Consider the following 12775-nt stretch of genomic DNA (forward strand, 5'->3'; position numbering starts at 1 on the left):
CAAAGAGCAAAGCTTCCTCGTAGTCAAACCAAATCCAATTCCGTTAAGATCTAATAGGTAGGTTTCTAGTTCGTTTTCTACATCAATCGAAAATGTCCAAACGTCTCTATCAGAAAGAACACGTCGCTGCAATGTATTGCAACGAACATCGTTCTTGCTGCTGCTGACAGTGGAAACTGTAGTTTCCTAAACAGCGTTAACTGAGGATGCCATGAACTCGGCATCCAACTTGCATCTGTTTATTGTTCTTTCCCGGTGCCGAACCATGATTGAAAGGAAAATGAAAGACTGTATCAATTACCACTGAGTTCGTTCAACATCTTTCTAGACTTCATTGCTTATCACAATCTCTCAAAATCATTTTAAATGTCAGCATCCGTCTGCCCCAACATACAGCTTTCCAATGAAATACCAACTTTTACCAACAGATGGCAGATGGTGACTAAGTTACAGCATTTGCGCGATTCATAGCGCACACATCATCTGATTTTTATATTTTACGCTCTGATTTTTATATTTTGTAATACCTTAGCGCTTTACGATGTTAAGACCTTGCAATTATTATAAATATTGATTTACGTTCCTTATCTGATATATAGATGGAAGCTTGATGTCTTCGTATCGCCAACTATTCTGACTTAAGTGGATTTGTGGACACAGAAAAACTATCTATACACAACCCAAATCGCCATCCACATTCACTACAGTGTTGCCACTCGTATTCCGAAAATACGCCGAAATGTTACGACGTGTCCATTTGTCCCACCTAAACTATTGTAAGAATACAGAAGAAAGTACTTCAGAATATTATTACACTCATATCCAAAAGTTAAGGGATTTGCTTCTTTCTTTAAATCAAGATGCTACGGCACAAAATGTAATTTCGTGGATGCCGGAAACTTCTACGAGCGTGATTAATTATCAGTAGACAGTAGAGATGGACCTCTTTTTATATGCCTCCAATAACTCGAATAATTGTATATGTAGAGCAAGTTTTTCTACATGAAATCCAAGAAAGGACTTTCTGTAACATCTAAAGGATTTTAGGATAAAAAAGAACTGTTTCTACCTGATATTTAATCTTGAAAAATGGCTGACTGATCCATCTATCCCATAGTACTATGGGTTAGACGTACCATGCAATGTGAAACTGATAAACCATATGCAGAATCTAAACAATAAATAAAGATTTGGAACAGTTTATCTTAAATAAAGCACATATTCAGCTTCCCAGGTTTTTACTAAAATTTAATATTGATTAATATAAGATTGAAATATTCATAATCTAAAAATGAATTTTCTTTTTAACATGGAATCCAGAAAAGAAACATTTGCAAATGGCAAGAATATTTAAGCTTCATATTTTAAGAAGAAAAAACTGCCGATAATTACATTGTAACATACTTTGCATCTTGTTTAGTCTACCTGAAACTTTGACTCTAAAATCACAAACATTCTCATATTTCGAACAGCCTTCATGTAACCAGCATTCACATATAATACACTGTGTCCAATCGTCTTCTCTTGTTTCATTATAATTTTCGCCATATCCAACACATTCATTTTTATCACTGTCAGCATATATTATCAATTGATCATCATCGCTGGATGAAGATGAGGATCTGATTGGAAGTACCTTTTACTTGTTTCTTGCGGTCGATTTGGTGCACTTAACCTTCCTGTTCCTGTTTTTCTGTAAGTTGATGTGTTCATCCGAAGACTTTTGCCAAACCCCAGCAGATTCCAGTTGTTTTAGAGACGAGAGTGGTGATATTAAAATCAATATTTTGGAAGAAGCTTTTTGAATAGTATCATGTGGCATCTGCTTTAACACCAGAATATATGTATGTATACAGGGTGTTTCAAAACAACACCGACAATGTTTGGGAGGTGATTTCTTACACCAAGATAAGACAAAAAGTATAGACCAACCTGTGTGCACAAATGCTTTCTTTCGGAGTAACAGGTTACCGAAAACATGAGAAAATGAACTTTAAAAGGTTTATAGCTCCAAAACTATGGGACTTACCGCAGTCGGGCGAATACTTCTCTTAGGAACTAGTATGTGCCCTATCCAAATATCCAAATACCTTAGGATTCTGAAACATGGATTTCTGGATAGGGCACATATTGGTTCCTAAGTGAAGGGTCTTGGCCCGACTACGGTAGTTTCCATAGTTTTGGAACTATGGACCTTTAAAGTTCATTTTTTCATGTTTTCGGTAGCCTATAACTCCGAAAGGAAGCATTTATGCACCCGGGTTGGTCTATACTTTTTGTCTTAACTTGGTGTCAGGAATCGCCTCTCAAACGTTGTCGGTGTTGTTTTGAAACACCCTATATATATATATATATATATATATATATATATATATATATATATATATATATATAGTGGAGTGTTATCTTTTTTGCCGCTCGAAATAGTTTCGGAATATCTTTGAACCAATAGCGACTGTCAGCGGGTGAGCAATACTTTTTTTCTCATAACAATGCTGTGGCTTCCTTGTTGAGTTGAGTTGATTTTGAGTTTAATGTCCCGTTCAGCAGCGAGGCTATATGAGACGTGGACCTACTGTTAACGTGGAATCCGAACCACATGAGCTCCCGCCGGGAATCGAACCCGGGCCTCCCACGCCAAAGGCGCGTACGCGTGGCTTCCTTGTGTTTGGAAGGTAATGCTAAATCTAATTACCTCTAAATCTGCGAACCTTAAAATAAAGTTAAAAAAAAGAAGCTGGAGAAATATTAAAACATTAAAGTTATTTTGTTCCACTCCTTCCCCCTCCCTCCCACACATTACAAACAATAACTTGGGATAGATTGCCACTTATCTATGTGGCTGTGTGGTTCGTCTATCCCAAGAAGGAGGGGTAAGAAGGATCGTTTTATTTGTTGTAATTTCTGAACGCAGGAAACTTCATTATTTCCATTAACACATTCTTTTATGTTCAAACGCGCTAATAAAGAACAAGAGAGAAGAAATCTACATCAAGAACATGAAATATTGCTTCCAATGAAATGTGGTAAAAAAAATATTTTTTGATTTACCTGAAATAAAAAATCCCGTCTCCTGAAGAAATGTGTCGTCTTCTACTTGAGAACTCATAGTGTCTAGTATACATCCGCCACGACACTATTACCAATATTCACACTATACTCAACCAGAGGGGAGGATAATCTCTACCGAAATTGTTATATATGGAAGGCCAGCTTAGAAACGAAGATACACATCAAATGAGCAGGAAGCTAGATGATGGTGCAATGAAGACACGCGTGGCCGTAGCACCGGAAGACTAGTGGGAGGAAACCGGCGTACCTCGAGGAAACCCACAGATACGAGGTTGTCTACCACAAACTTACATGGCTGAGGATCAAACCAGACCCCACACACTAGAGGTAAGAGCTTTACCACAGAAGAAATGGGACCAAGTCAATGAGATGTGTGTTCGAAGTTGAATGTGGTTCGTAGTGTAATTTTGCGAATTTAGACAAGGTTCCACGAAGGCGAAAATATTCAAATGCAATAAGAAGCAGAACGCCATGTGTCACAACCCACCGCGAGGACTTCCATCTGGCATTAAATACCTGACGACATGTAACCAGCACTGCGCCTGAACTAGCTTAAGACCTTGCGGCAGCTTCTGGGACCCATGTTTCCCGATGAACTTTGTATCGATAGTTACACATCCCACCATGAGTGGACTCAAGAACAGTGGGATTACATAATCTTCATTGGTAAGTGATGGTTCATTCTGGGGAATCATTCTTGACATTTGTAAATCTGAGGGAGACTAGAACACGTTATGACCTTGTCAATTTTTTAAAGCGAATTCGTTATGACGGTGCCGGAGTTGAATGGCATTATGTTAGCGACACGGGCATCTCCATACATATATTCCCGAAGGGTACTATGATGGGTGCCACCTACAGGGGACGTTAATAATATGTGCGACTCTTCCGCGCTGCATATGGTCCTAGGTTTCCTCTAATGGACGATAATGCCCGTCCACAGAGATTCAAGTGGAGGAATACCAGACCACTAGGATATCACGTGTTTGGAATTGCTACAGGCTCCCTGGATCTTAATCTGATTGAACATACCTGGGATGCCCTTGGACATCGGATGACAGCCCGAAATCCATCATCCTGGTATCTGGATGCCCTTGGATGGGTGTTTGTGTAAGAGTGGGACTCATTACCCACGACCTGCTGGATGCCTGAACGTTTCTGGCGATGTCAAACGAACAAACATGCCATCTACAGAATGAACCTACAAGAGAAAGTGCCTTGTCGACATCATTTGCTGTTTTTCTGTGTTAACTGATCATCAGTGTGATCCTTGGGTATCTCTCCCATATGTTTGGTTCCGCAAATTAGGATTGGTCATCATTATTTGTGTGCCACTTTGTCATGGTGTCCCTTAATTTATGGAACGAATAAATGTTTGGGGAGCATTTGACTGTTCTTCGTATTGCTGACATCACGTTCTCTTCAAACAATAATACAGATTTGTGAGATATGATAGAAGAGTAATAGAGTAAAGTTGAAAATTAATGTAGAAAAGACGAGAGTGACGTTCAACAACTTTGTACGAAAGTCAGATTGAAGTAAGATGGGGAATCAGAAAAGAAAACCTACATCTACCAGGGACAGAAGATATTAATGGATGTCAACATTAAAGAAGAAACACCAGAGATATTAAAAGTGACGCATATTATTGTGAAAATCAAGGTATTGAAGTTGCAGTGGGCAGAACGCATTGCTTGAAGAAATTGTCGATGGATAAAAGCAAGCCTGACTGGTCACAGGTGCCAAGGAAGGATTTAGTAGGAAAACGTCTTTATAACAATGTAGTGTGTCGTGGAAAAGCACGCCCAAGATAGATAGTTGTGGAGATGAGTGCAGAAATGGACTGACAATGACTGACTATAAACTCTAATTAAACGGTCGTAATTTTGCAAATGGATCCCACATTAAAAAGTTTACTACAAAAGCTTTTTGTTTTCCATGATCTTTTAAGTGATATATCCCTTTACATATGGCTTTTCCCATTTAATATTTTCGGGTGACACCATAAGGCATAATGATGAAGGGACCTGTAGGGTAAGAAGAACGCCTCAGTTTCATTCGATGCGCCCCTGACATCTTTCCATCTCACTTTTTGTTTAATCTCCAGCCGTTTGTAATTCATAACAGGACGCTCTGTCTGAAACACCGGACATGTACGTATATATAATTCTTTTTACGAATCAAATCACATTTATTCAAGAAGTTTTAATCATCTTCTTTTACTGTGCTTTGCGTGATGCTTACGACTTCTAATTATTCCTGTGTAGCCCAATATCTACTGTAAAATTGATCTGACTAAGTTTGTAAAGAACTACGAATTACATATCTTGGCACCTTTACCGTAGCTCCTCTATCGTAGTGGATGCAGAAGTTTATTATCGATTAAAAGAAACATAAACTGAAGATAAGTCTACGAAACAAGAGAAAGCGAAAACTGAAGGCATCGGTAAGTTTAAAGTGAATGACAAAGAAATAACAAACAAACCAGTTTCACTCATCTTGCGTTAATGATATCTGATTAAAAGAACTTGTTGTTTCGAATCGAAGTCTTGAAAGCATTACTTTCATACAGCCAACATCGAACTTTGAAAATAATTTAATCTTCAAAATCTACTTAGTTTAATTTCAATTACTAATGATGTGTGTGTATTATTTTATATTAACTGTATTTTTTTTTTTTTTTTACGAATTACTCCATTTACAGAATAAATATTACATAAATAATTGAAAACTTCCTCAGCTGCACTCGCATTAAAAACAAAAACGAAAGAAAAGCAAATTAGAGAGGAGATCTTGTGGATTTAATATATATATATATATATATATATATATATATATATATATATATATATATATATGCCATATTAATTGAAAGAACCTTGAGTGTCTCGGATTAAATAAAGTCAACACTATCAAAGAGTTATCTGAACATCTTATCACAATTTTAGTCTGTAATCTGATTGTGTAAAACCACTCTTATAAAAATAAACGCCATTACCGTGATCTCTTTTTCAAGTTCCCTTACAAGTGTAACGATATACTAACGAATGTACTTCAAAAATGCTTTCTTTATTTAATATTTTGCATTTCAATGTATAGATTAAATATATTATTTTACTGAATATTAGAACAGCTTCATTTGCTGTGTATGTTGTGGATTCGTATCGCGATCACAAATCTTAAGGAAGGGAAAGATCCCTCTTCCTTTAAGTATTCTAAATAGTATTGTTTTGTGTTTATATAATATAATGGTAGTTTTTGATAATATATCACTTCAAATACTGTTATAATACATGTATATACGCACAAATTAAGAATATTTTGAAATAATCTACTTTCATATAAAATAAATTACCTAATATTTTGGTTTTATGTTTACAACTAATGTGCCTGATGAAGGCAATAATACACTACCGAAACTGTAACACTGTTAGTTATTAAAAATGATTTGCTTTATTAAGATTTTGCTTTTAATTAAGGGAAAGCAGTTCTACAGCCAGAACGAACAAAATTCACATAATAATAATAATAATAATAATAATAATAATAATAATAATAATAATAATAATAATAATAATAATAATAATGTTTGAAATGTTTATTGGGAACAAAAATTACAGCCACAAGTGCCCCAAAAAAGAAAAGAAACAAGGGTTTATACAAGCATAGGGCGTATGCAGATAGACATAACATACAACTGATCATACTAAAATAGGTAAAATGAAATAAAATATTGGTTCAAAAAAAAATTTAAAAAAAAAACGCAATGCCTATTACAAAGTGAAAAATACTAAGAAAGCAGTAGTAAAAAAAATATATATAAGCATAATTATCATGCATTTAGAATAAGTATTGCGTATAAAATACAAAAATAAAACATTATTCACGGTATAGTTGAAACAGTTTACAAAATATTTTTTTAAAGAAAAAAAAACGTTTCAGAAAGACACTATGTACTTGCTATTAGAGATTGAAAATAAACACATCAAGTAAAAAAACACTCATTCATAAGACTAATAATAATAATAAAAATAAAATAAGCATACGGAAAAGTGAAAGAATTGCATACGATATATTAATAAAAACTCAGACCAAGATAAAAAAGATGTAGTATCCGAAGAAAAAAAGGATAGAAGAGAGGAAAAGAAGATAGGAAAATAAAAGATGAGAGAAAAAAGCAACCTAAAAAACCTTTATAAAAATCTTTCAAATGGCATCTTACAAGCATTATAGGTCTTTTAGAACTGTAATTAATTGTGAACGGACTTTGGCAAAGTTATTTTGGAAGATATCTAGAACATTGTAATACTTGTTGGCTGTATCTATAGTTGTATAGATTGAACATTTTAAGGTAGAAACATTCGAAACAAAAGGTACAAAATTTCTGACATTACGATAAGAAATTCTTATGGACCATAAACCATCAATAAAAGAAAAACTCAAACCAAAAATACACCGCCTATCAGTTAGAGGTAACAGATGGAGCTCTTTAGATGCAGGACAAGCTCATATCTTTGAAATCTTTGAACTTCCATCGTAACCAGGCAAAAAAATTGTTTTGAACAGATTCTATGGCATTTATAAAGTACTTAGCTTCACTATTCCAAATGACCGTGCTGTACTCCAAATGAGAACGCACGTTGCAAATGTATAAAATTTTACAAGTGTTGATATTCGAAAAATTACGGCAAAGCCATTCTAACATTGTTAAATTTTTCCTGGCCATAGATGTAATTACCTATAAACGTTTACAAAATAATAGCTTATCTAAAATTATCCAAAAATCCTTGACATAGGTTCCAAAATCGATTCTCTGTTTACCAACTGTGTAATCACATATAAAAAAGATCAGTTTTCCTTGAGAAAGTTATACCTTTAGTTTCGGTAATATTCAAAGGCAAAAAAATATTTTCTGACCACTTGACAACTGGTTCAATATTTTCTTGTAACGTGACTTGATCACGAAGGGTTTTAATTTCCTTAAAAAATTTTATGTCATCGGCATACATCAAATATCTACAAGTTAACTTCTCAGATAGGTCATTTACATACAGTACTAGGGATCGAGATTGGAACCTTGGGGCACACCAGATGTTATATTATGAATAGAAGAAATATAGCCATTATACCTAACTTTGAATTTCCTATTATTTAAGTACGAATCTAGCCACTTTATCTGATTCGATAGATTGTACTTGTACAACTTACTTATTAATAAGTTATGAGGTAATTTGTCAAAACTTTGGCAAAATCAAAGTAAATAACATCAGTCTGACCACCCGATCGAATAACAGAGAACAAACTATGAACAAAGCATGCCAAATTTGTAATAACTGATTTACCATTTATAAACCCATGTTGATTTATGTCTAACTGATCACATACAGCATTATACAAGTAGTTGTACATTATTTTTTCAAAAATTTTAGGAATAACATTCATTATAGAAATTGGTCTATAATCATTAATTTTGTCACCTTTAGTCGTGGGTATTGGTGTTACGGCTACAATTTTCCAAGCTTCAGGATAAATACTTTCATTTAAACTTCAATTAAACAAGGATGCTAACATTGGTGAAATTACCTCAGAAACACCTTTTATAATAAAAACAGGCATTCCATCTATACCAGACGCAGATTTAGTCTTTAAGGATTTAATAGCATCTCTTAAATTTCTAGTTGTAATAAGAGGTAGTTTCCTCTCACGGAGACTTCCTCTCACAGTGGTGATGTTAAATAATTGTTTGTATTACTAATAGTTGGAAATGTCTGGTAGACTGATGCAAAGTACTCTGCAAATAAATTTGCCAACGACTCACAGTCAGTAACCAAAGAATCATTTACTACAATTCCAGATGCAGTTTTGTTTTTGCCCTTACACACATATCTCCAAAATTCCTCAGGATTACTATTTAATTGATTTTCCATTTTAATATAGTAAATACGTTTGTCATCTTTTAATTCAGTCTTAAAGGCCTTGCAGTAATTGACAAATAATAAATAGTCTTTATAATTTGAAGTAATTTTATATCTTTTGTGTGCTAAATTCTTAGCTTTTAATTAAAAAAAAAAAAAAAAAAAGATGAAGTACCAACAAGGATATTTAGATATTCTTGGCATAGATTTCGGAATATTCGTTTCCATAGCTAATACAATTACTTTTTCAAAATGCAAAACTGCTTCATTTATATCTGGTTTTAGCAAGATATTATACCAATCAGTATTAGCTAGTTGTTGATATAATGCGTAATAATCACCTTTAACAAATTGAAAACGTTTAGAGAACTTATTCATTTTACAACCTTTAGGTAAGAATACAATGGTTTCAATCGGATAATGAAAAGTATTAGGATGCACCATGCACTGATTAGGTTTTCTTGACACAAAAGTAGCATTAGTGATAACAAGATCTAGAGCAGAGACTGAGGGTTTAACACACAGGTTAGTATGTTCTAAAAAAACAGATAATTGCTGAAACTTCAATTTGGAATAATAATGTATTCCTCGAAGCTGATCATTATTTAACCAATCAATTTTGGACATGTTGAAATCTCCAAAAATCAATATATCATTTTCCAGAGGATTCAACCTACTAGAAATACGGTTCAGGTAATTTTCAAAATTCACGGGGGAAAAGGTTGGTTGAAGATAAACACACGATATTAAGAGATTCTTTGCAGAATTACATTTTAGTTCAATCCACACACATTCACTTATAAGATCAAGATCAGGCCAGCGATTCACCATAAAGTTTTTCCTTATTGCTACCAGGGATCCACCACCTCTTTGACATGACTCTTCGTTATATAATCTGTCGGATCTAAAACAGATATAAGTATCTGGGAAATAATCGTAGTCTCTATGAATATGGGATAACCATGTTTTTGTTACCGCGATTATATCATATTCACAGTCAGGGATTGAAGAGAAAAAAAAATCACTACTTTTAGTTCTTAATCCACGAACATTTTGATACCAAATTTTAAGGTTTAGGTTCGTCATGCCTAGTAGGAGAATTATGATTGGTAACTTCGCCATAATTCCGCAGTTTACCATAGACAGGTCCTATGAGAATACCTATAGGCCACTCTTTAGGATCGTTGATTCGGGAGAAATCTGATTCATTCACCTCTGTATGAAAGGAAGAGTAAGAATTATGTTTGTTTTCCAATCTGGTGCAAACCAATTCTTTCATATTAAGTTCCTTAACAATCCCTTCAACTTCTTCACTAGTAACTAACGGGTTAAATCTTGTTACAAACAGTGCTTTTTTTTTTTTTTTTTCTTGATTTAGATACCAGGTTTGAATTACCTGAGTTTTCTTGGTTCTCTCCGAGAATCGAAATCGGCAAGTTGTTAACTTTCCAAGCTTGAAATGGTTTGTTATTTTTAGATATTACTTGAGACCAGAGTGAAGGTGTTAACTTAGTGGATATTCGCTCATCTTTTCCAATTTTACTATTATCTGTTAAATTTGGAAAATGATTTTGATCACTGATGTTAGGAGTCGGTGTAAGGTCTTGTTCTAAGTTCTGGTTAGAAGTTGAAATCTTACGGGTGTACACTGGTTCTCTAATTAACAGACCTCTCAACGAAGAGTTTTCTTTCCTTAAATTTACAATTTCATTTTTAAGTTCAAGAAGTTCATGCAAAAGTTCACCCTTGATCTGGTTTACACTAAATTCAATTAATTTTGATATCGTTTGAATGTCCATAGAAGAACCCTTACAACAAGGTAACTGGTCATCTTGTCTCTGTTCATTTTCAGATACGTAATTGCCTACCACTAGCTGACTACCACAAACAATATATATATATATATATATATATATATATATATATATATATATATATATATATATATATATATATATATATATATATATATATATATATATATATATATCTTTTTGAACACAAACATTACATTTAAATTCACTTAATTGGATATGTTCCTTCTTACTTATTTGTTCAAAACAAGCTGAGCGACATTTTCTTTGACATGCATTACATTTAACAGTCTTTTGCTTTCCATATATACATTGATTACATTGTGGGCAATCATCTGCTAAAGGTGCCATTTAATATAAATATAGTAACAGTAGTTGAAAAAGACAATGAACACACGCACACAAAAAAAGGACTCCAAATGGCCAAAAAGGAATCTGCTCACAAATTAAAGAAAAGAAATCAGCTTCTCGACCTGCCAGAAGACCTAAAAATACTGAAGACCTCATGACCCAATCTGTTATGTTGTGAAGCTTAGGGACAGAGAAGATGGAAAGGTCCCTGCTTAGCCGTTATAGAGCCCTGCTGCGAGATACTAACGCACCTCGACTTACTGCTCACTGAGTTTTCAGCCCCACCTTATGGAGGGACAGTTACTCATTGATGGTAATTGGCCAGAAAAAGGAAAAAGATCTTAAAAGAAATGAGCAATCACGGGGCCAAATGCCGAGAAGTGATAATAATAATAATAATAATAATAATAATAATAATAATAATAATAATAATAATAATAATAATAATAATAATAATAATAATAGGTTCTATTTTATTCTATATATGGAATAAAATTATTATTTTCACGTAGTTTAAATCGCACAATTCTTGATTTCTATGTTATCTTGAAAACTACTTAACAATTTGTATAAATAGAGTGATCCTACTCTTTTCAGAGAGAGAAAATCATATAATTAGTCTCAAGTTCGAGAAAAATCATTCAAACAGGGATTTGGGAAATCCCATTTAAGAGAGAGAACTGTGTTTTCGAAATGAGATGAACCTACAGTTTAGGAAGTGCGAGAACATGACTGACAGCTCTGAACGTAAAAAGCTCATTTATCGCTATTGGCCTATCTTAAGTAACAGGAAAGTTCAGTAGTTCAATGTAACACTATCGTATCGTGTTCCCTGTTAGTAGAACAATATGGGGTAAAAAATACTTTCCTCAGATTAAAAAAAAATATTACAATAAAACTATCAGTTGATTATTTCTATCAAGCAATACATCATAGTACATCTTAATGTGGTGAATAAAACATCTCTTTCTATGTAAATGTAAACGCGAGCATACATAATAATAATAATAATGACGCATTACGTACAGTAGACAGTATCATTATCTCCAAATTTCAGGATACAATTAAAGGATAGTGAGAACTTTATTGAGGTATTAAATGAAATAATGCACATTTGCATCTACGTACTGCACTGATGTACGTCTGATGAGGATCTTGGCTAGAAGATCGAAACGTCACGTGTAAATGTGTTTTTATATTAAATAAGTGCAGTCTTGTTCAGCAGTGTGTTTATTTTTCTGATTTTATTCGCAAGACGTTGACTATGAGTGTGTGACATGTATTGTATACAAAGTTCAGCGTATCTTGAAAACATGAAGTCCGCTAAATGTCCTCCTCCGGACACGGATTATTATTATTATTATTATTATTATTATTATTATTATTATTATTATTATTATTATTATTATTATTATTATTATTATTATTATTATTATTATATTTTTCGGAGTTCAAGATTTCCTTCACTCCAGTGGTCGGTCGAAAGAACTAATGAAATCAATCAACTAAAGTACTGCAATAAATTTTCTCTCTTAAGTAAGCGTTCATTCACCTCTTCACGCTATTGATCAGTCTTGATTATCATGCGAACCTATCTGAATTCTGTGATCATTGGTAAATAGA

At 33.6% G+C, this 12775-nt stretch overlaps 1 protein-coding gene across 1 annotated transcript in view; it reads right to left on the minus strand.

Moving 5' to 3' along the window:
- Pi3K59F (phosphatidylinositol 3-kinase 59F) overlaps window positions 1–12775 on the minus strand; it is a 109392-nt gene that overhangs the window by 57132 nt on the left and 39485 nt on the right. The gene's annotated exons all lie outside the window — the stretch shown is intronic.

This window comes from Thermobia domestica, chromosome 12 (genome assembly GCF_964235325.1).
Source record: "Thermobia domestica chromosome 12, izTheDome1.hap1.1, whole genome shotgun sequence".
In the NCBI taxonomy this organism is placed as follows: Eukaryota; Metazoa; Arthropoda; class Insecta; order Zygentoma; family Lepismatidae; genus Thermobia; species Thermobia domestica.